Raw genomic sequence first — 25,755 nt, 5'->3', positions numbered from 1 at the left:
GTATGGAGGAGTGGGCCAAAATCCCTGCTGCAGTGTGTGCAAACCTGGTCAAGACCTTCAGGAAACGTATGATCTCTGTAATTGCAAACAAAGGTTTCTGTACCAAATATTAAGTTCTGCTTTTCTGATGTATCAAATACTTATGTCATGCAATAAAATGCAAATTAATTACTTAAAAATCATACAATGTGAGTTTCTGGATTTTTGTTTTAGATTCCGTCTCTCACAGTTGAAGTGTACCTATGATAAAAATTACAGACCTCTACATGCTTTGTAAGTAGGAAAACCTGCAAAATCGGCAGTGTATCAAATACTTGTTCTCCCCACTGTAGGTAGCCTACCCACGCTGTATCTGCGAGCTGTTGGCTAGAGCACACGTGCCAAGACCAGAGTGGGCACATTTGCTATGTAACGCAACAGTTTTTGTGATAAAACCATCAGTAGAGTTGAAAATGCGATGGAAACCCATTTGACTTTCATTCGGTACATGGGAATTTAACCACAAAATTAATTTTTATGTGTACTACTTCATCACGTACAGCCTTTTCTCCGCAATAAGTCAATTTGATGGAAACATCTCTGGTGGGGAAAATGTGCAAATTGTTTTATGCTGACTTTAGAATATTTGCATGAATATCTGTCGCAAATAGGATGGAAACCTAGTTAGTAACTCTTGAATTGTTCAAGTTAGAGACACCAAACTAACTTTCCTATGTTCAGGCTATCCTAACTTCAAATTCTTTAAATTCTTGATCAACTATAACTATGTAAATGTGCATAAACTAGCATAAAATAATCCACAAACAATATCTCTTGAACTGTTCAAGCTAGAGACACCAAACCAACGTTCACATGTTGAGGCGATCCTATCACATCATATCCAATCATTCAATCTTTCCATCTACCAACTTTTCCAACTATAACCAGTCACTACCATTACTACAGCTGTCACGACTTCCGCCGAGGCTGCCCCCCCTCCTGGTTTGGGCAGGCTTCGGCGTTCGTCATCACTGGAGTACTAGCTACTGCCGATCCCATTCTCATCACTCCACTTGTCATGTCTTGTCAATCACACACACCTGGTGCTCATTCCCCTAATTAGTATGTGTATAAGTGTTCCCTCTGTTCCCCTTGTCATTGTGAGTGATTGTTTTGTTGTGAGAGCGTGCAGCTCGGTTGAGCTGCCGTTCACTGTGTTTATTGCCAAGGTGGATGGTTTCCCTTGTACAGTTTCGTTTGATGCTTGAGGCGTTTGATTTATGCAAACGGATTAAACTCTGGACTTCGGTATTTTACCTCCTGCGCCTGACTCCTTCTTTCACACCTCGTCACAACAGCAGTCACTACCACTACTAAAACGTATTTTAAAACAATTAATATTTTAAAACAAATCTAGTAAGCACACCACATTTTCTTTAGGAAATGTACTTTTCTACTTATTGTAATGGCATGATTTGAGACAAAAAATAAAATAAAACTGTGCAACTTGACAATGTTTTTTCTTCACATACCAAGGGTCAGTGTACCTTTTGGCTAATCAATTTTGCAGTATAGTCAATTTTATAAGACTGACAAATTCAAATGCAAACTGTAATTGGGTAAACCAAAAGCAATCTCCCATTTGAGATTTAATTTCCTTGACATGCATTATCGGTAGGTACTAACTGGGATCTTTGAGATAACCCTTACCTTAACCATAAACCTTACCTAACCTTAACCCCTTACCTTAATCACTTCAACTTCGTCAGAGTTTGGTCGTCCCAAGCATACCAATTAGCACAAACCATGCATTATCCTGAGCCCTATACTACAAATCAGGTTTAAGGAGTTACCGAAGTAACGTTGGTAAACTCTGAGTTCAACTCAGGATAACCGGTACCACGAAAGTGGCTCACCTTTTAGCCAGGTACGTTTCTATGGCAATGAATCCTTCAGAACACTGCTAGCTTAGGTTAACTGTTTTGAACTCCAAGCACAGATAGGACACATTTAAATTAATTTGCTTAGGCATTTTATTGTGGCATCGTGTCAGTGAGATTCACACCTATGATCTTCTATTCTCTATCCATTGAACTGGTCCACCGTGCCACTGAGATGGAGCTAGTGTTTTTTAAATTTTTATATTCATTCAAAGCTTTATTTACACCAGAACAAGATAGAGAATAGAGAGACACTGAGAACGGAATGTATATGTTTTTAAATAACATTCTTAGAACATTCTTTGAATGTTACTAATGTTTTGTTGTGGTTTTTATGGAACGTTTTCTTAATGTTCTGAGAACATTACTTTAAATAGAACTATGTCGAATCTGTGCTCTCAGAGTTTTGGCACAAATGTTGTGATTAACCTGTGACAAAAGCTTTGCAGTTGTATAAAAAAAGAAAAATCTGCAAGCAAGCAGCACAGAACACAAGCTTTTCTTCCGACCAATGAGGTGAGGTGTTGTCATTCATGAACGTGCTTTCACGTTTTACAGGGTTCCGGTCTGGAAGCACGCTTTCGACTGCTAAATATGGATAACATTTGTTAAAATGACTAGCTAGTTAGCTAAATGATATTAACAGAATGTGAAAGCTACAACAAGGCGTTGGTGAGGAAGATGACGGGAATAATTAAAATGACTGTTTCAACATAGCATTACTGCTACAAAGCTGATGCCTAGCCTACTTCATCTTCAAGAGGCCTGTGAGTTTCACCTATCAATCACACTGTCTGTATGAATAACTCTTACAGGTCATCTTACATTATGTGCATTTCCCCTGTGTTTGAAATCTCTTTCACACTGGCATAACAATCAAAGAAAACATAGCACACTAACAAGGGTCTAACAATGTCTTGATGAGTTTCTATGCTACTCTCTGTACTCCAGGCGATTGAGCAGCCAGTGCGAATCAAGATCATTAGGCAGATCCATTAACATTCCTTCTTCACCAAGCCCGTGCCCGGAACCGTCATGGGGGGCATCCATCCCTTCGGCTGCATCTTCATTCAGCTCTTCTTCATCCTCAACAGCATCTGGTTTGAGTTCCTGTTCCTGGTGTTCATCATTTTCCTCATCACATGCTCCAAGGCCACCGTCCTGCTGTGCTACTTCTACTTGTGTGCAGAAGTGGGTGGAGACATACAGTATGTACATGGATCTGGTTATCACAGTAATGGCATTCTATGCTCTCTCTTTGTATGTAAATGAATTGTGTAATATTTGTAAAACGGATTTCCAACCTTTCCAGTTTGCCAGATTATCTATGCTGTTATGTTTAGCTACCAAGTGTGAAGTCTTCGTGTCAACAGTAAATCAAATGTTTTAAACATTCTAAATGATGCAAAAGTTTCTTTCTCATATCACTCAATTTATCTCTGCTCATCGATCCAAGCACTTAGACCTCACTACAGTGTCAAAACATTTTATTGAGCCGAACCCAGAGTGTGTTGTGTTTTGTATAGGACTCACTGGTGGTGGCACTCCTTCCTGAGCAGTCTCTTCATTTTTTTTATTTAACCAGGTAAGCCAGTTGAGAACAAGTTCTCACTTTCAACTGCGACCTGGCCAAGATAAAGCAAAGCAGTGCGATTAAAAACAACAACAACACAGAGTTACACATGGGATAAACAAAACATACAGTCAATAACAGAATAGAAAATCTATATACAGTGTGTGCAAATGTAGTAAGTTATGGAGGTAAGGCAATAAATAGGCCATATATAGGCCAAAATAATTACAATTTAGTATTAACACTGGAGTGATAGATGTGCAGAAGATGATGTGCAAAAAGAGATACTTGGGTGCAAATGAGCAAAATAAAAAACAATATGTGGATGAGGTAGTTGGGTGGGCTAATTACAGATGGGCTGTGTACAGGTGCAGTGATCGGTAAGCTGCTCTGACAACTGATGCTTAAAGTTAGTGAGGGAGATAAGTGTCTCCAGCTTCAGAGATTTTTGCAGTTCGTTCCAGTCATTAGCAGCAGAGAACTGGAAGGAATGGCGGCCAAAGGAGGTGTTGGCTTTGGGGATGACCAGTGAGATATACCTGAGGGAGCGCATACTACGGGTGGGTGTTGCTATGGTGACCAATGAGCTAAGATAAGGCGGGGATTTGCCTAGCAGTGATTTATAGATGACCTGGAGCCAGTGGGTCTGGCGACGAATATGTAGTGAGGGCCAGCCAACGAGAACATACAGGTCACAATGGTGGATAGTATATGGGGCTTTGGTGACAAAACGGATGGCACTGTGATAGACTACATCCAATTTGTTGAGTAGAGTGTTGGAAGCTATTTTGTAAATGACATCGCCGAAGTCAAGGATCGGTAGGATAGTCCGTTTTACGAGGGCATGTTTGGCAGCATGAGTGAAGGAGGCTTTGTTGCGAAATAGGAAGCCGATTCTAGATTTAACTTTGGATTGGAGATGCTTAATGTGAGTCTGGAAGGAGAGTTTACGGTCTAACCAGACACCCAAGTATTTGTAGTTGTCCACATATTCTAAGTCAGACCCGCCGAGAGTAGTGATTCTAGTCGGGCGGGTGGGTGCAAGCAGCGTTCGATTGAAGAGCATGCATTTAGTTTTACTAGCATTTAAGAGCAGTTGGAGGCTACGGAAGGAGTGTTGTATGGCATTGAAGCTCATTTGGAGGTTTGTTAACAGTGTCCAATGAAGGGCCAGATGTATACAAAATGGTGTCGTCTGTGTAGAGGTGGATCTGAGAGTCACCAGCAGCAAGAGCGACATCATTCATGGCAGTCTACCTGTTTGTCTACGACTTGCACTACTTCTTCTCCAAGCTGCAGTTCATCAGTGCGGCCACTACCATCCTCTACTTCACCATGATCATGGTGCTCATATTCTTCCTCTTCACAAGGGTGTCAACGACAGTGCCACACTACGCAAGGCTAGACTCTGTAACAGGTTTTTGCAGAGCTCAAACAAATGGAGTATCTCCTGATTTTCACTTTAACAAACACAGTGCTAGAGCTTTTTGCATACTTTGGCAGATTTGTCTGTTTCCAGCCACCTCGCTCAATAAGAATTGTATCCACCTTTAATAAATGGAAATTGGTGGTGCTGTAATAGCGAGCCGAGCCAGTTGAAAATATTGATGCCATGGATATTTTTGGTGTCTGTGTGCTCCTGAAGTGCTGTGGCCCTGTGTGCTCTTTCATTAGTTTTGTGTTTTTACTCATTTATTTCTGGTACCCTCCTACCTGAGTGGAATGAGGCCTGTGTGGCATTGCATTGTTAAAATCATCCCAGTGTGGAGATGAAACATCTGTGAGGTGCAAAGCCACATGCTCTAAGTCCTCTCTGCTCTAGCTAAATGTATATGTTTTAATGGGCTGATGTGAGTAATACTAATACAGAGATAACCATTGTAAATGTATTTTCTCCTCTTTATTGCTTTTTGCCTTTTTATGTCATTATGTTTTCCACTTCAATGCCCTTAAATCTGTAGTTTGAAGCATATATAAAACATTTTTCATTATATTACATATTCAACAATAAACATCACACAACACTTTAGAAGGGTATCTGTGATGATTCTTACCATTCAATTATGTTTGTTAGCTATCTCTTCTGGTCAATTAAGTTTTATACGTTTCATTTTTCAACACCCAAGTCCACTTTACATGAATACCTAATGCACATCTGAGGTTGACGAGTGCTAATTTCACTAACATTTTGTAAAAGGGTAGTAGACATTTACAGATCATAGTCTAGCCCAAAACGAATGAGACTGTTTCAGCATCTACAAAGTAACAACACATCATTTTAGCAAACATTTAAAAAGGCAACATAAAATAATCCAAGTGATTTGCGACTGAATATATATTTAAGAAACACAGCTTCTACCCCCAAGCCATAAGACTCCTGAACAGCTAATCATGGCTACCCAGACTATTTGCATTGACAGTTGGTGCGATTATTCGCAAATGGAAGAAACACAAAATAACTGTCAATCTCCCTCGGCCAGGACAACTTCACCGCATCAAAGGGACGATGGACGGGGCCATGTACCGTCAAATCTTGGGTGAGAACCTCCTTCCCTCAGCCAGGGCATTGAAAATGGGTCGTGGATGGGTATTCCAGCATGACAATGACCCAAAACACACGGCCAAGGCAACAAAGGAGTGGCTCAAGAAGAAGCACATTAAGGTCCTGGAGTGGCCTAGCCAGTCTCCAGACCTTAATCCCATAGAACATCTGTGGAGGGAGCTGAAGGATTGAGTTGCCAAACGTCAGCCTCGAAACCTTAATGACTTGGAGAAGATCTGCAAAGAGGAGTGGGACAAAATCCCTCCTGAGATGTGTGCAAACCTGGTGGCCAACTACAAGAAACATCTGACCTCTGTGATTGCCAACAAGGGTTTTGCCACCAAGTACTAGGTCATGTTTTGCAGAGGGGTCAAATACTTATTTTCCTCATTAAAATGCAAATCAATTCATAACATTTTTTAGATGCGTTTTTCTGAATTTTTTTGTTGTTATTCTGTCTCTCACTGTTCAAATAAACCTACAATTAAAATTATAGACTGATCATGTCTTTGTCAGTGGGCAAACGTACAAAATCAGCAGGGGATCAAATACTTTTTCCCCCTCACTGTACATATTACCTAAATTACCTTGACTAACCGGTGCCCCCGTACATTGACTCTGCACCGGTACCCCCCTGTATATAACCTCCCTACTGTTATTTTATTTTACTGCTGCTCTTTAATTTTTATTTTTTTTACTTTGCTTTTTTTGACTTTGCTTCTTTTTTTCTTTTCTTAAAAACTGCATTGTTGGTTAAGGGCTTGTGAGTAAGCATTTCACTGTAATGTCTACACCTGTTGTATTCGGCGCATGTGGCAAATAACATTTGATTTGATTTGTGTAGGTGATGTAGAGAGAAGCTGTTGGTTTTCTTTCCCATCATTTGTCCGTGGTGCTCGTTCAACATAGCATTAGGAGAGTCCTGTGAACATCAACAGTCATGAACATGTCATTCTGAACAGCACCATCTTCCTAATAGATAACTTTGACAAATTAGCATAATATTACATCTGATGGGCGACAGCGTCACCCCCATAACCTCCATACATAAAGTCTAAAGACATGTTTAAAGACTTTTTCAGTCAAGCATGTTGCTATGAGGTGTAGAATATGTTACTGACAAAAGGGAATATTAATCATGAATACATAGAAAATGTTGTTGTTCCATTTACAATAGATTGAGGAATATTAATTAGAAAAGTGGTGGTGGATTGCATGTGGATGGTAGTCATGGGTTATGATGGGTTTTAGTCATCCTAGCAAATAATTTTAATTCAAATATAGTCCACTCCAGATCAACTAATTTGCAAAATAAGGATCTACAACCCCCAAACTACACTAACTGTTCTTGTTACAAATGCATGACTATTGTCTCATGTTAATCAGGACAGCCCTGATCAACAGTCAGAAAGAGCTTTACAGATACCCAGCCTAAAACCCAAAAGAGCAAGCAATGCAGAGGTAGAAGCACAGTGACTACCTGGCTTGATCAGCAGGGGGTCCACAGCTGCAGTCGGAACGGCAGTACCACCAGGGGCTCAGATCCTCAGGGAGGGGAGATATAGTGTCAGGTCCCACCAGTCAATATAATTTGATTCATTACAATCTAAAAGTAAAAACTGATACTAGATCAGCACTCCTACTCTAAGACGCTTTGTGAATACATGTCCAGATAAGACAAGTTGACCCTAGCATAATAATTACTGGGGGCTGAGACAGGGGGGTTGGGAGACACTGTGGCCCTGTCCAATGTCACCCCTGGACAGGGCCAGCCAGGAAGGAGCTTACCCAACCAATCTGAGGCAGTGGTAGTGTGGCTAGCAGAGGCAGAGGTGTGCTTGGCAGATCTGAAAGAGAGGCACAACATTATTTGAATGAGAAACCTGAAAATTCAAACAGAATTTATGCTGATGATTTGTACAACTTGAGACAGATAGCAATACAGTACAAATAGATTAAAACATCATATTAAATGTAACACAGATACAGATTATGTGCATGTGGTGGTTTCAAATAATAAAATGACTACTGATAGCTAGCTCTATCCATCCTTTTCCAGAAAATGTTTATCTGATATTATAGCTAGCTAGTTGATGTTGTTCTAGCTAGCTCACCCAAAGCAGGCTTTTCTCCTCCTCTCTGGTCTGCAGATGCATGACTACATGATCATGATGTTGTGGCTGCAACATTTAACTGACACTAGAACAACAACTATCTAGCTACAGTATATCAGATAGACCTTTTCAGGAAAAGCAGCTCATATAGCAAGCCAATAAAATTAATATAATTGCATTGGTTCGACATTGACATCTAGCTAGCTAAACTAATGTTAGTCTCAACCAAATGAAAAGTACAAAGCTAGACCTATTGCTCTGATACAAAACGTAAGAACCATTAGATACATGCTAGCCAGAAGGCTCTAATGCCAGCTAGCTAGCTAATCAGTCATGTAATGCCAATAGAAGAGACTAGGAAGCTAGTTAGCATCAGCTTTGTAGTGGTTATGCTATGTGGAAAAACTAATTTTAATGATTCCCTTCATCATCCTCACCAAAGCCTTGTAGCTTTCAAATTCTGTTAATATCATTTAGCTAACTAGCTAGTCATTTTAACACATTTTATCCATACTTAGGACATTGGAAAGCGTGGTTCCAGACCGGAACCCTGTAAAACGTGAAAGCGGGATTCTTCAGATAGCATTGAGGAGTACACCACATCAGTCACTGGCTTCATCAATAAGTGCATCGATGATGTCGTACCCACAGTGACCGTACGTACATACCCCAACCAGAAGCCATGGATTACAGGCAACATCTGCACTGAGCTAAAGGGTAGAGCTGCCGCTTTCAAGGAGCGGGACTCTAACCCGGACTCTTATAAGAAATCCCGCTATGCCCTCCGACGAACCATCAAACAGGCAAAGAGTCAATACAGGACTAAGATTGAATCGTATTACACCGGCTCTGACGCTCGTCGGATGTGGCAGGGCTTGAAAACGATTACAGACTACAAAGGGAAGCACAGCCGCGAGCTGCCCAGTGACACAAGACTTCCAGACGAGCTAAACCACTTCTATGTTCGCTTCGAGGCAAGCAACACTGAAGCATGCATGAGAGCACCAGCTGTTCCGGATGACTATGTGATCACGCTCTCCGTAGCCAATGTGAGTAAGACTTTTAAGCGGGTCAACATTCACAAGGCCGCAGGGCCAGACGGATTACCAGGACGTGTACTCCGAGCATGTGCTGACCAACTGGCAAGTGTCTTCACTGACATTTTCAACATGTCCCTGACTGAGTCTGTAATACCAACATGTTTCAAGCAGACCACGGACAAGGACACTAAGATAACCTGCTTAAATGACTACCGACCCGTAGCACTGACGTCTGTAGCCATGAAGTGCTTTGAAAGGCTGGTCATGGCTCACATCAACACCAATATCCCAGAAACCCTAGACCCACTCCAATTTGCATACCGCCCCAACAGATCCACAGATGATGCAATCTCTATTGCACTCCACACTGCCCTTTCCCCCCTGGACAAGAGGAACACCTACGTGTGAATGCTATTCATTGACGACACCTCAGCATTCAACACCATAGTGCCCTCAAAGCTCATCACTAAGCTAAGGATCCTGGGACTAAACACCTCCCTCTGCAACTGGATCCTGGACTTCCTGACGGGCCGCCCCCAGGTGATAAGGGTAGGTAACAACACATCTGCCACACTGATCCTCAACACGGGGGCCCCTCAGGGGTGCGTGCTCAGTCCCCTCCTGTACTCCCTGTTCACCCATGACTGCATGGCCAGGCACGACTCCAACACCATCATTAAGTTTGCCGACGACACAACAGTGGTAGGCCTGATCACCGACAACGATGAGACAGCCTATAGGGAGGAGGTCAGAGACCTGGCCGTGTGGTGCCAGGATAACAACCTCTCCCTCAACGTGACCAAGACAAAGGAGATTATTGTGGACTACAGGAAAAAAAAGAGGACTGAGCACGACGGGGCTGTAGTGGAACAGGTTGAGAGCTTCAAGTTCCTTGGTGTTCACATCACCAACAAACTATCATGGTCCAAACACACCAAGACAGTCGTGAAGAGGGCACAACAAAGCCTATTCCCCCCCAGGAGACTGAAAAGATTTGGCATGGGTCCTCAGATCCTCAGAATATTATACAGCTGCACCATCGAGAGCATCCTGACTGGTTGCATCACCGCCTGGTATGGCAACTGCTCGGCCTCCGACCGCAAGGCACTACAGAGGGTAGGGCGTACGGCCCAGTACATCACTGGGGCCAAGCTTCCTGCCATCCAGGACCTCTATACCATGCGGTGTCAGAGGAAGGCCCTCAAAATTGTCAAAGACTCCAGCCACCCTAGTCATAGACTGTTCTCTCTGCTACCGCACGGCAAGCGGTACCGGAGTGCCAAGTCTAGGTCCAAAAGACTTCTCAACAGCTTCTAACCCCCCACCCCCACCCCAACCCCCACCCCATCTTTTTACGCTGCTGCTACTCTGTTAATTATTTATGCATAGTCACTTTAACTCTACCCACATGTACATATTACTTCAACTACCTCAACTAGCCGGTGCTCCCGCACATTGACTCTGCACCGGTACCCCCCTGTATATATAGCCTCCCTACTGTTATTTTATTTTACTTTTTTCTCAACACTTTTTTGTTGTTGTTTTATTTTACTTTTTTATTACAAAATAAATGCACTGTTGGTTAAGGGCTGTAAGTAAGCATTTTACTGTAATGTCTGCACCTGTTGTATTCGGCGCATGTGGCCAATAAAATTTTATTTTATTTTATTTGATTTGAGGAATGACAACAACTCACCTGATTGGTCGGAATAAAAAGCCCTGTACACCAGAGCTCGTGTTTTTCTGTGCTGCTTGCTTGCAAAACATTTTTTTTTACAACTGCAAAACTTATGCCACAGGTTAGTTGCAAAATTAGTGCCAGAACTCTGAGCGCACAGATGTAGTTTTGATTCACAGAAGAAAATTCACCAGTTGCAAGTTTAGTAAATGTAGTTGCATGCTTGCAAATCTTATTGAATGTATTAATATATCAACTTACATGTTTACAAGTGTTGTTGTATTTATTCACATATCACGTTATTCGCTTGCAAGTGTTGTTGCATTTATTCTCAAAAGAAGTTACGTTTGAAAATATTTTCTGCACCTACAAAACTCAGTATACAGCTGCAACTCATATTTTACATGTGCAAATCATACTTTACATGCTTGTATAATTAAGTCACTATTTTACCTCCATACAGGCGGGGGAGCAATATCCACCATCATAATATGGATGAAGCCTGATGGAATGTGAAGCTAACTGAAGCTGGCTAGCTTTAGAAAACCCTGAGTAGACCTACCATCCTTCCTTCATAGTATACCCCTCTGGCTACAACTAAAATCACATCTCATCCCAGTTTGGCCTGTCACTCAGTCACTTTGTGAGAGACAGCGTTGGTAGGGTTTCAGACCTGTCAATCAATCACTGGGGATGGAGTACAGGGAGGGGTTAGGATCAATTACGTATATAAACCTGATGCTATGTATTGGCCATTGACAGGCTTTGAAGCCACCGGTCGGCCATATTGGCACTCCCTAGTAGGAGCAGTCCTCCATAGGAATGAATGGAATTCAGTATTTCAATTAAATGTTTCAAGGACAAAATGACATATATTTAAGTATTTTTGTTGTTGTAGTGAGGACAGCACCATCAGTACTCCCCAAAAAAATACTTCAAGGAAAATGTTTTTATATCTTTTTTCCTTTTTTTATTTTTTCTGTTTAGCTCACATAATATAATTTAAAAGTATGCATTAATGTGTGTAATATAATAAACGTGTCAAAAACGAATGTAGACATTAATAAATGCATTTCTATAGCTTCAAAAATATGTTTTACAATTGAGGAGTACCGAGATGGCTGCGCGGTGGCTTCAATACAGCGCCCCCTGTCCATCCAGGGTTTATACACATCGATTGGTAGGACGCTACTAGGGCTAGGCTGGGTAGACAGGCATAACAGTTGGGTTTACTGAAGCTGGGGTGCACCATGGCCGTTTTAATCATGTTTGACGGGTCTGGCCTCTGTGTGTGATGTCTCTTCCTTCAGATAGTAATTATCTGGTCATGTGGCAGACTTTTCTCTTTAATACATATAATCAGTATGTATTAGTGGCCCATGCAGGGCTCAAACCTACCACCCTCTTCTATAACCAAGCGATCTGAACCAGATCTAGATCTACAGTGCATTCGGAAAGTATTCAGAGCCCTTGACTTTTTCCACATTTTGTTATGTTACAGCCGTATTTTAAAATGGATGAAATAAATAAAAATTCTCATCAATCTTCACACAATACCCCATAATGACAAAGCGAAAACCAACAGAAATACCTTATTTACATAAGTATTCAGACCCTTTGCTATGAGATTCGAAATTGAGCTTAGGTGCATCCTGTTTCCATTGATCATCCTTGAGATGTTTCTACAACAGTCCACCTGTGGTAAATTAAATTGATTGGTCATGATTTGGAAAGGCACGCACCTGTCTATATAAGGTCCCACAGTTGACAATGCATGTCAGAGCAAAAACCAAGCCATGAGGTCGAAGGAATTGTCCGTAGAGCTCCGAGACAGGATTGTGTCGAGGCACAGATCTGGGGAAGGGTACCAAAAAATGTATGCAGCATTGAAGGTCCCCAAGAACACAGTGGCCTCCATCATTCTTAAATGGAAGAAGTTTGGAACCACCAAGACTCTTCCTAGAGCTGGCTGCCTGGTCAAACTGAGCAATCGGGGGATAAGGTTTTTGGTCAGGATGGTCACTCTGACAGAGCTCCAGAGTTCCTCTGTGGAAATGGGAGAACTTTCCAGAAGGACAACCATCTATGCAGCACTCCACCAATCATGCCTTTATGGTAGAGTGGCCAGACGGAAGCCACTCCTCAGTAAAAGGCACATGACAGCCCACTTGGAGTTTGCCAAAACACACCTAAAGGACTCTCAGACCATGAGAAACAAGAATCTCTGGTCTGATGAAACCAAGATTGAACTCTTTGGCCTGAATGCCAAGCGTCACATCTGGAGGAAACCTGGCACCATTCCTACGGTGAAGCATGGTGGTGGCAGCATCATAGTGTGGGGATGTTTTTAAGCGGCAGGGACTGGGAGACTAGTCAGGATCGAGGGAAAGCTGAACGGAGCAAAGTACAGAGAGATCCTTGATGAAAACCTGCTCCAGAGCGCTCAGGGCCTCAGACTGGGGCAAAGGTTCACCTCCCAACAGGACAGTGACCCTATGCACACAGCCAAGACAACGCAGGAGTGGCTTCGGGACAAGTCTCTGAATGTCCTTGAGTGGCTCAGCCAGAGCCCGGACTTGAACCAAATCGAACATCTCTGGAGACCTGAAAATAGCTGTGCAGTGATGCTCTTCATCCAACCTGACAGAGCTTGAAAGTATCTGCAGAGAAGAATGGGAGAAACTCCCCAAATAGAGGTGTGCCAAGCTTGTAGCGTCATACCCAAGAAGACTCGATGCTGTAATCGCTGCCAAAGGTGCTTCAACAAAGTACTGAGTTTATTTTTAATACATTTGAAAAAAATTCTAAAAACCTGTTTTTGCTTTGTTATTATAGGGTATTGTGTGTAGATTAATGAGGGAAAAACAATTGAATACATTTTAGAATAAAGCCGTAACGTAACAAAATGTGGAAAAAGTCAAGGGGTCTGAATACTTTACGAATGCACTGTATATATATATTACACTAATTTCTCCACTTGAGACCCCCCATTCTCCGCTTGAGGCATAATAAAAAAATCCCCATGCAAATCTTTCTTTAACTAGAGATATCCGTTTTTTTGCATGGGCTGCGTCTCAATCCACCACATCCGCCGATGTCGGCCTTCCACATCTGCGGTGGAAGTTGGCAGAGCTACAGCGATGTATGTCAGACCAGGAGACATCTCGAAAATCTGTCTTTTCACAAAAACATCCGTAGCATACCCCCCTATGGAAAGATGATGTCTACGACCCCCAACATGTGTCACGGGACTCGTCTGAAGGTAACCCGGTACCGGGCAGAAACATTTATGGAACTGAATAGGGAATTTCCATGTCAAAGGTATACAGGTAATTCCATGGTAAAAAGTTTTTATTTTATTTTTTTCTGAGCTCTCGCAGATATAGAACAGACACGCCACGTATGAATCTGTTATTCAATGCATTTCTATTGGCGAATAGGCCTAAGACCAAATTCAATGTTTCATCAAATAGTTTTACAAATATATGTATTTTTTATATCTACCAGGGGTCCTCCAATTCAAAATCAAATAGCTACATATTTCTTGGTATGACCATCTTAAAATAATTCCATATGTTAGTTTAGTAGTAGTCTGGCGTTGGCATATCTCCAAAGTCACATAGCTGTCATGCCTCTCTTGTATGGAGGACTAAAAGTGCCACAATTAAATAAATAAATACACCATTAAATAATTACTTAAATGTGTCATTAATTAATTAAAATTAGAATTAAATACATAAATGTGTTATTAAATGTGTCATTAATTAATTCAAATACCGATTCATTTTATGTAAAATACATATATAATAATTTCACTATTTACATTTACATTTCATGGTCCTGCGTTGGAGTGCTTCCTGAATTACTTAAAACTGTCAAACTGACCCATCAAAAGTTGGTAGGCGGAACCTAACGCCTGATTGGTTACCCTCTGCATCAAGCCAAGACAAATCAATTCCGGATAATGTCAGCAGGTCCTGCTTCTACATCCTCTGCTAAGTTTAAAATGTCTCTAACCAACTCCCTGGAAAGTTCACGAAGATCCTCCATTGTCTCTATCCAGGTTGGCCTACTCTACTTCAGACCAAAGCAATGGATCAGACTAGATTCGCGTTAGCCCCGCCCACTGACTTTGATGGGTCAGTTTGACAGTTTTAAGTAATTCATGAATCACTGCAATGCAGGATCATGAAATGTAAATGTAAATAGTGAAATAATTATATATGTATTTTACATAAAATGAATCGGTATTTGAATTAATTAATGATACATTTAATTACACATTTATGTATTTAATTCTAATTTTAATTAATTAATGACACATTTAAGTAATTATTTAATGGTGTATTTATTTATTTAATTGTGGCACTTTTAGTCCTCCATACTCTTGGAGGTCTGGATAATTTTGAATGGCAAAAACGGTTTGAATGGTCCGCTGGCTCCCAGCAACAAGATTTTGATTGGATGTTACATTTCAAGAACCCTCCCACACATGTATGTTGGTGGTAAATCACAGAAAATAGATGTGGAAGCTGCAGAGAAGTATTTGATCATATGAGATTTGACTTTAGTGGTGGTGTCCCGTCCTTCCAGGCCGTTGGCATGGTGCAGGAGCAGATGGGGTCAAAGTAGTGGAATGGGGTAGTGGGTTTTTAAATGAGTGTAAGGTTAGTTTGACTTTTTCTTTTCACCTTTTCCCATTTTGTTTCACGAAGCATCATGGATTTAAATAATAGTCCAGTTGGGGGCGGTAATACAACATTTTGGATTCCAACCGCCGTTAAACTCCAAAGAAGAAGAAGAATGACGTCTGTTGGTGCTATGTTCATCACTGTTTTCAGACCAGGAAGGACACATTTGACCTTATGCTAGTTTGCAACATTGCAGAAAAAAAACGTAATTCTGTTTTGTCAGAAGTGTGCTCTATACACAAAATCGACATAGATTTTAATCGGCGATTTCCCTGCCATCCTCAACATAGACTTAAAAATAATCCTCACGCGCTGTTGCAGACCGCCCCTGTGTGTACAATTCATTATCAAGTAGAACAGACAACCAGCAGGCTCTCGACCTCGTAGGGTAAGAGTTGAATCCCCCTGTCCTAGTGAGTAATCCCAACCCTACTTTTTACTTTGGCACCTAGAATAGTGGACTTTTATTTTGAAAGATTCCGAAACGCCGTTACCCGGAACTACGTTTTAGTGTTACTGCCGAGACGCTAGCATTTTCCATTCGTCGAGTCGGGGATGTTAGCCGCAATGTGTCTACAGTGTATTTGCATTTTTTATTAGCTAATTATCAACTTAACAGAAGTAACGTTTTTGAAGCAGTGAATGGCCATATAGCGTCGAAGAGTGAATTAGCCAACTCCACCCGGTATTTGAGAGGAGAACCCTCCTGTCATGTTTGGGAGAGAGGCGGAGGTCAGGCGCGCGGGTTGTCAACAATGTCCAGCTGAAAAAACGCTGCTGGGTCCCCAACTTTCTCGTAAGTCATAGTCCTGGTAACGACACTCAATGACGTCTAATAACATAGTTAGCCAACTTGCTTTATATGTTAGCTACCTATGCTGTTTTTAACAGATGTCAATGTTGTGTGGCGACCCAGAAATAGCTAACTACGCATGTCACTCAACTGCAATTCCGTAACGTTAACGCTAGCTACTGGTAGGCTGGACACATTACATTTTTTACCCTTTTTTCTGATTAAAACTACTTAATTGCATCCGCCATGGAGCCCAGTTTCATTATTACCATATGTCCCAGCTGATTGCCGTAGTTTGAAGTAATCGTGAAAAAACGGGCCTTATTTTAGGACATTTTTCAACCTGCCAGCTCCTATTAGTTCTATTGAGCAGCAACTCTCCTTCCGAAAGTTCTATTCCCAGACCATTGTTCTGCGTCACAATGCCAACTTCGCTATAGTTGGCACATTAACCTTGTAGGCTTACCCAGTGGCGACCCGTCATTCAGGGAAGTTCATTGAGTTAATAAAGCCGCATACAAACATGGTCTCTTTTTTGCTTTCTTTAGTAAGGCAGCTCCAAATGCAGGTGTTTCAGCCTAGCTCAGTGCTTTCTGTGGTGGTGGGGTAGCCAGTGGAAAAAACAGAGTTTAGGGGTTGGTAACGTTCTCTAGTTTCGCCGTGATTGGATCAGTGTTCTGTCACTCATGGGGACCCTATGTCACCGCCAAATCTAAGGGTAGAGCCATAGTCACATTAGAAGTGCCCATCCAATAATGCTCAAGGTCATTGGCCACAGATAAAATGACATCAAATCACGTTATATCTACAGTAGTTTTGATTGGACTGATCATGTCAACATCATACTTTCAAAATCTTAGCTAGCAGTCATCATCATGAGTCAAGTTGACAATCTACTGGAAAATCATGTTTAATCCTTGTCATATGAAGATAAATATTCTTGAGAAATTATATGAAATGTATCGGTGCTCATCGGCCATTGGACATAAACAGTACACAACAAGTGGGAAATCGCAAATTCAACAATGAGTGGTTTGAAAGGAATTAGTGACTAACTGCAAGCATTGCAAAGCAATAACTAGCCTGCTATTCAGTGGATTAGGTGTGGGTCCCATATCTGGGTTTAAGGGTCTATTTTCCAAACTTAAAAGGATAAACATTCAACATTGGCCATGCTGTCAAGCCAGCATAATTTATGCCGCGCTCAAAACAACTGTTAACTCGGAATTGGGAAATCTGACTTCAGTGAGTTCAAGACAACTGGGAACTCAAGGAAAAAAATTAGCTCTGACTGGGAAAATACGTTTTGAACGGTCATCCAACTCGGAATTGTAAGTCGGGAACTCAGGCCTCTTTCTAGAGCTCCGACCTGAAGATCACTGACGTCATCATGATTCGACCTTGTTTTTTTCAGAGTTCCCAGTTGTCTTGAAAGCACCATAAATCCAGAGAATGCCAGACTTTGATGACAAAGTTTGATGACAAAATTTGCCCACAATGGACTGCCGCGCCACCTTCCTGTTCAAGTAAGCACAACAAGGTGAGTCCAAAAATTTCTTGAATGCTGCTGCATAAATGTAATATGCCAGGGAGATATGTATACTGTAGCTAAGCATGTAATACTAAGTGTATGTTGTGTAGTAAGCTGTTAGTAGCCCATGTGCCTCACCCTAATAATTTTGTCTAATTTCACCTACTGTTCTGACTTGGTGGTGTACATGTGGCCTATAACCTGTTTTAGAGAAATGTAGTCATTGAATATTGTAAGAGCTTTCATTGTCTGCTTATATGCCCCCTTTATTTATCATACGTTTCTGACTTGGTGTACAGGGAGAACACTGTAAGAAAGGCCCATGTTCTGAATTCTATCCCTGTACATTTCAAAAGTGTTGAACAAATAGTTATATTGACTACATCCGTCCTAGCTCGCTCATTAATGTCTTTATAAAATGACGGATTGCCTCTTATCCGCATGTCGTCCCCTTATGCCATAGTTTGTACATCTCAATTGTCAGTAGAAACCCAATTTGTTTAAGCAAGTCACCCATATCAGCAATGTTTTTTTTAAAGGCAGTAAATGAGCCTGAATGAACTGTTTCGCTGCCAGACAAGGCTCCGCTGAAAGCCAGGTGTAACAGTGGTAAGGTGTTGGGACTGCTGTTGGGACAGACCGCTTTATGTAGGCCCTAACAATTTGTGGTCACCTTTATAGTGCAATTCATGTTTTGTGTTATGTTGTGTAGTGGCTTTGCTGGCATGCATCCCCAAATATTGTTTTTTTGCCCACCAAGATTTACATGCTAAAATCGCCACTCAGCTAACCTCAGGTAACTTATTATTACGGCTACTTGGTGAGCAAGCAAAGTGTTCCCCTCGGAACATGTTGTGATGACCCACAGTGCTAGAGATGGCTGGCCATATTTATTTTTTCTTCAGAAAAAGGTGTAAAACTTGGCCTCTTATTCAAAATGTGGCCAATTTAAACAGCCAGAATACATATAATTTAACTAAGAACATTTTTTAAAACGATTTGTTGTTTCTAAATGGCTGCTGGATAACTTGATATGCGTTGAAATCTGTTCGTTCTTAGGCATCGAATTGAGCGAATACTGCGCAGGTTCACTTGAGTTGCAAACCAAATGGATAGGTTTGCAACTCAGTCTCCAAAGCCCCATATACTACCCACCACTGTGACCTGTACGCTCTTGTTGGCTGGTCCTCACTACATATTCGTCGCCAAACCCACTGGCTCCAGGCCATCTATAAATCACTGCTAGGCAAATCCCCGCCTTATCTTAGCTCATTGGTCACCATAGCAACACCCACCCGTAGTATGCGCTCCCTCAGGTATATCTCACTGGTCATCCCCAAAGCCAACACCTCCTTTGGCCGCCATTCCTTCCAGTTCTCTGCTGCCAATGACTGGAACAAATTGCAAAAATCTCTGAAGCTGGAGACACTTATCTCCCTCACTAACTTTAAGCATCAGTTGTCAGAGCACCTTACCGATCACTGCACCTGTACACAGCCCATCTGAAATTAGCCCGCCCAACTACCTCATCCCTATATTGTTATTTATTTTGCTCATTTGTACCCCAGTATCTCTATTTGCACATCATCTCTTGCACATCTATCATTCCAGTGTTAATACTAATTGTAATTATTTTGCACTATAGCCTATTTATTGCCTTACCTCCATAACTTGCTACATTTGCACACACTGTATATATATTTATTTCTGTTTTATTTTTGACTTTGTTTTGTATTACCCCATATGTAACTCTGTGTTGTTGTTTTTATCGCACTGCTTTGCTTTATCTTGGCCAGGTCGCAGTTGTAAATGAGAACTTGTTCTCAACTGGCTTACCTAGTTAAATAAAGGTTAAATAAACAAACAAACAAAAAAATAGGTCTAGCTCATTGATTTGTAGCTCTACCTCAGAATATGAGCCTAGTAAGTGTGAGGTATGTAGTACCCACAGTAGGCCACAGGGAGGAGCAAGAGCACTATAAACACAGTTTTTCCCCCTTAAAAACCCTAAATCTAACCCTAAACCCAATTCTAGGGTAGGATTTTTTATAAACTATTTTAGTAATAATATTATGTTAGTAAATACCATTTATAGTACTTCAAAATGCTATCTAAGCATTTTGTTGTTTTTTTGTTGTTATTTTATTTATTATTGCAAGGCAAAACACTTGATAATCAAGCCACATTTGTTTTATTTTTCAAATGTTGTTTGTACTGGGTGTGACCTAGTAACCCCTATGTGAAAGTCCAGAAATTGGCGTGGGATACAGTGAGGGAAAAAAGTATTTGATCCCCTGCTGATTTTTTGTACGTTTGCCCACTGACAAAGAAATGATCAGTCTATAATTTTAATGGTAGGTTTATTTGAACAGTGAGAGACAGAATAACAACAAAAAAATCCTGAAAAATGCATGTCAAAAATGTTATAAATTGATTTGCATTTTAATGAGGGAAATAAGTATTTGACCCCCTCTCAATCAGAAAGATTTCTGGCTCACATTTGTCTTTTATACAGGTAATGAGCTGAGATTAGGAGCACGCTCTTAAAGGGAGTGCTCCTAATCTCAGCTTGTTACCTGTATAAAATACACCTGTCCACAGAAGCAATCAATCAATCAGATTCCAAACTCTCCACCCTGGCCAAGACCAAAGAGCTCTCCAAGGATGTCAGGGACAAGATTGTAGACCTACACAAGGCTGGAATGGGCTACAAGACCATCGCCAAGCAGCTTGGTGAGAAGGTGACAACAGTTGGTGCGATTATTTGCAAATGGAAGAAACACAAAAGAACAGTCAATCTCCCTCGGCCTGGGGCTCCATGCAAGATCTCACCTCGTGGAGTTGCAATGATCATGAGAACGGTGAGGAATCAACCCAGAACTACATGGGAAGATCTTGTCAATGATCTCAAGGCAGCTGGGACCATAGTCACCAAGAAAACAATTGGTAACACACTACGCCGTGAAGGACTGAAATCCTGCAGCGCCCGCAAGGTCCCCCTGCTCAAGAAAGCACATATACATGCCTGTCTGAAGTTTGCCAATGAACATCTGAATGATTCAGAGGAAAACTGGTTGAAAGTGTTGTGGTCAGATGAGACCAAAATGGAGCTCTTTGGCATCAACTCAACTCGCCGTGTTTGGAGAAGGATGAATGCTGCCTATGACCCCAAGAACACCATCCCCACCGTCAAACATGGAGGTGGAAACATTATGCTTTGGGGGTGTTTTTCTGCTATGGGGACAGGACAACTTCACTGCATCAAAGGGACGATGGACGGGGCCATGTACCGTCATCTTGGGTAAGAACCTCCTTCCCTCAGACAGGGCATTGAAAATGGGTCGTGGATGGGTATTCCAGCATGACAATGACCCAAAACACACGGCCAAGGCAACAAAGGAGTGGCTCAAGTAGAAGCACATTAAGGTCCTGGAATGGCCTAGCCAGTCTCCAGACCTTAATCCCATAGAAAATCTGTGGAGGGAGCTGAAGGTTCGAGTTGCCAAACGTCAGGCTCGAAACCTTAATGACTTGGAGAAGATCTGCAAAGAGGAGTGGGACAAAATCCCTCCTGAGATGTGCGCAAACCTGGTGGCCAACTACAAGAAACGTCTGACCTCTGTGATTTCCAACAAGGTTTTTGCCACCAAGTACTAAGTCATGTTTTGCAGAGGGGTCAAATACTTATTTCCCTCATTAAAATGCAAATCAATTTAAAACATTTTTGACATGCGTTTTTCTGGATTTATTTGTTGTTATTCTGTCTCTCTGTTCAAATAAACCTACCATTAAAATTATAGACTGATCATGTCTTTGTCAGTGGGCAAACGTACAAAATCAGCAGGGGATGAAATACTTTTTTCCCTCACTGTATGTGAGAATGCTGTACATTGACTACAGTTCAGCATTCAAAACAATTGTTCCCCCCAAGCTCGACACCACCCTCTGCAACTGGATCCTGTACTTCCTGACGGGCAGATCACAGGCTGAGAGGATTGGCAACAACCCCTCCTCCACACTTGCATGACACCAACTCGATCATCAAGTTTGCTGACAACACCACTGTTGTAGGCCTGATAACCAACAATGACGAGTCAGCCTATATGGAGGAGGTAAGTTAACTGACATTGTGGTGTCATAACAACCTCAACCTCAATGTCAGTAAAACAAGGAGATTGTTGACTTCAGGAGGCAGAGGAGGGAACATGCCCTGATCCACATCAATGGGACTGTAGTAGAGTCACAAGTCTTAAGTTCCTCTACGTCTACATCATGAGGACTTGTCATGGACCAACAACACCACCACTCATGTCAAGAGGGCGCAACAATTCATTCTCAATGGATGCAAAAACAGACTTTGTTTACTTGCTGTTTGAGGTGAAAACATTACTCTGAGAAGCTCCATAGCTCATTAGTGGTTGCGAGTTAAAACAATCAGAAATACTATCAGATCCCCAAATGGGCACATTTATAAGCCTACATTTGTGTGCAGGCCAGGTAGCCTAGGCATACTTCTATGCGTAATCAGGTGCGCGTTCTTACTCAACATTGACAGGAGCGCTCCAAACAAAACACAATGAATAAATTGACAACTCGTAAATGGAATGAAATAAACCAAAACTTGTTTCTCACAAGTGTAGCCTAGGATGTGCGCTCTGCAAACAACGTGTCCACTCTGTAAAAGACTGTAATAACAATATATTGAATGCATTAACAGAAATTACAGTAACCAAACTAACATTGTAGATGAGAAATGATGGGAATTAACGGGAAATTTACTACTGGTGTGCCATCCCCGCGACGTCCGCAAATGATTAGTTCACTGAGACAGGCGTCAATCAAGACGTGACATTTTTATTTGTTATTTTTTTTGGCCACTGCTCGACGTAAAAATTATCGGTCGACCAACAGCCTATCGACCCAACAATCGACCAGTCGACTAAATGGGGTCAGCCCTGCCCAATATACTTGTAAATATTGTACTATTTTCAACAGCGCATGGATAACAACAATTTCAACGTTTTTACGGAGTTACAGTTCATATAAGGAAATTCACTAGGCCCTAATCTATGGATTTCACGACTGGGAATACAGATATGCATCTGTTGGTCACAAATATCTTTAAAAATAAAGTAGGGGCGTGGATCAGAACCAGTCAGTATCTGGTGAGATCACCATTTGCCTCATGCAGCGCGACACATCTCCTTCGCATGGAGTTGATCAGGCTGTTGATTGTGGAATGTCCCACCGCTCTTCAATGGCTGTACGAAGTTCCTAGGTATTGGCGGGAACTGGAACACGCTGTCGTTCACGTCGATCCAGAGCATTCCAAACATGCTCAATGGGTGACATGTCTGGTGAGTATGCAGGCCTTGGAAGAACTTGGACATTTTCAGCTTCCAGGAATTTTGTACAGATCCTTGCGACATGGGGCCATGCATTATCATGCTGAAACATGAGATGATGGCGGCAGATGAATGGCACAATAATAGGCCTCAGATCTCGTCACGGTATCTCTGTGCATTGAAATTGCCATCAATAAAATGCAATTGTGTTAATGTCCATAGCTTATGCCTACCCATACCATAACCCCACTACCACCATGGGGCACTCTGTTCACATCATTGACATCAGCAAACCACTCACCCACACAATGCCATCTGCTCGGTACAGTTGAAACTGTGATTCATCCGTGAAGAGCACACTTCTCAAGCGTGCCAGTGGCTATCGAAAGTGAGCATTTGCCCACTGAAGTCGGTTACGACGCTGAACTGCAGTCAGTTCAAGACCCTGGTGAGGACGACGCACGCAGATGAGCTTCCCTGAAACTGTTTGACAGTTTGTGCATAAATTCTTCTGTTGTTAATCAGCTGTCAGGGTGGCTGGTCTCAGACGATCCCACAGGTGAATAAGCTGGATGTGGAGGTCCTGGGCTGGTGTGGTTACTCGTGGTCTGCGGTTGTGAGGCCAAATTCTCTAAAATGACATTGGAGGTGGCTTATGGTAGAGAATTTAACATTAATTTATCTGGCAACAGATCTGGTGGACATTCCTGCAGTCAGCATGCCAAATGCATGCTCCCTCAACTTGAGGGAAATGTGTTGTGACAAAACTGCACATTTTAGAGTGGCTTTTTATTGTCCCCCAGCACAAGGTGCACCTGTCTAATGATCATGCTGTTTAATCAGCCTCTTGATATGCCACACCTGTCAGGTGGATGGATTATCTTGGCAAAGGATAAATGCTCACTAACAGGTATGTAAACAAATTTGTGCACAATTTGAGAGAAATAAGCTTTTTTTGTGTATGGACAATTTCTGGGATCTTTCATTTCAGCTTATGAAACATAAGACCAACACTTTACATGTTGCGTTTTATATTTTTGTTCAGTATAAATAAAGCCTAATATCACGTAAGCTGTTTTAGCATTTGAATGCTGAAGGTGCTGCATAGATGTGCAATATCAGAAACAGGTCACCTACCTTGCGTTGGTCAGCACACGAAGCTGGGCACTGTGCGTGCGTGAAGCAGGGCACCGTACCCAGTTTGACTAGGCTATTGATATTGCCTGGGGGTTGTTCGGCATGCAAAATGACTTGTAGATCAATATGTCAACAGTTACATTCTTAGTTCGAAGCTGAAGGAAATTCCACTAATTAACTTTTAAGAAGGCACACCTGTTAATTGAAATGCATTCCAGGTGACTACCTCATGAAGCTGGTTGAGAGAATGCCAAGAGTGTGCAAAGCTGTCATCAAGGCAAAGGGTGGCTATTTGAAGAATCTCAAATTATAAAATATATTTTGATTTGTTTAACACTTTTTTTGGTTACTACATGATTCCATGTGTTATTTCATAGTTTTGATGTTCTCACTATTATTCTACAATGTAGAAAATAGTAAAAATAAAGAAAAACCCTTGAATGAGTAGGTGTTCTAAAACTTTTGACCGGTAGTGTAGATTTGCATTAGTATATGCGTCAAAAGTCCCAATGCTAAGTTACACCTCACTTTTCGAGTTATTACATCAAACCGAAGAATGCCGAAGTCATGCTTGAAAATGTTTTGTGCGATGTGATGTAATATGGAGGACCCGGCAAGCCAGCCTACTCCCTATAATGTAAACTCCCAACAGAAATAACTTTAAATGTATAAATTAAAATTAAACCAAATTGTTTGCACTACTGGTTTCACTTACATTTTCAGCCAACTTACAAGCATATACAGTACATTATGAGTTTGTTACAAATCAGCTTGCAAGGTTGCTAGCCTGCTAACATTAGCCCTACTAGCCTGCTAACGTTAGCCCTACCATCCTGATACTCTTATGTTAGCACTGCATGAATCAGCCAGTTGCTATCAACACCTAGCTTACAGCTACATTAAAGTAAACCAACGTTTTGGAAATACATAATGCCATCTAACCAGTTATCAAATAATGTTACCGGTATATACAGTTATCTTAGCCAGCAAGCCAGCCAGCTAAAGTTAGTTATTTGAGCCTGCTAGCTAGCCTAGCTAGCCAACCCCCACATCGACATAGTGAAGTGGTAAGATGGAGAACAACACCATCTAGTCTAGCACAGGCAGGAACTCACAGAACACAACAACAAAAAAAGCCAGCACATATAAAGTAGAGAGAGCGAAGACTTACTGATTTGACGGAGAGCCAAGGAACGATGCGCTTCACCATTTCACCGGCCGAGGGAGAGTCAGCTAATCCAATAGGAATATAGTGCGGTAAATCCAAAGTAGATACATTCCAGAGGCAATAATCCAGAGGTGGCATTGGGCACAGGAAACGAGGGGAAACGTCAACAATAAGACAGCGATTGGAGGAAGGCTCCAGGAAGATGGAAATGATCACAACAGCAC

The 25,755-nt window shown here is 41.7% G+C and overlaps 1 protein-coding gene and 1 long non-coding RNA gene across 4 annotated transcripts in view; one reads left to right on the top strand and one right to left on the bottom strand.

The window, feature by feature from the left end:
* Positions 1–253: 253 nt before the first annotated feature.
* On the bottom strand, positions 254–25,755 carry LOC311137301. 2 transcript variants are annotated; one of them, XR_014613935.1, is made up of 4 exons: positions 25,535–25,755; positions 7,515–7,881; positions 3,453–3,544; positions 254–3,097 (listed from the first exon to the last, which is right to left on the bottom strand). It is a non-coding gene; the product is annotated as an uncharacterized lncRNA (long non-coding RNA). The 2 variants fall into 2 exon arrangements; XR_014613936.1 differs by having other exon boundaries at positions 254–3,094.
* The window catches only part of LOC311137286 (C2 domain-containing protein 5-like), a 64,361-nt gene continuing 54,226 nt past the window's right edge, over positions 15,621–25,755 (top strand). For both annotated transcript variants that reach the window (XM_084171710.1, XM_084171709.1), the window contains exons 1-2: positions 15,621–16,353; positions 17,765–17,890. The gene's annotated coding sequence lies outside the window, so the exon portion shown is untranslated. The remainder of the gene's footprint in view (positions 16,354–17,764; positions 17,891–25,755) is intronic.

The sequence above is a fragment of the Coregonus lavaretus genome, assembly GCF_964263955.1.
Source record: "Coregonus lavaretus genome assembly, chromosome: 11".
NCBI lineage: Eukaryota > Metazoa > Chordata > Actinopteri > Salmoniformes > Salmonidae > Coregonus > Coregonus lavaretus.
This window is presented reverse-complemented; position numbering and strand designations above follow the sequence as displayed.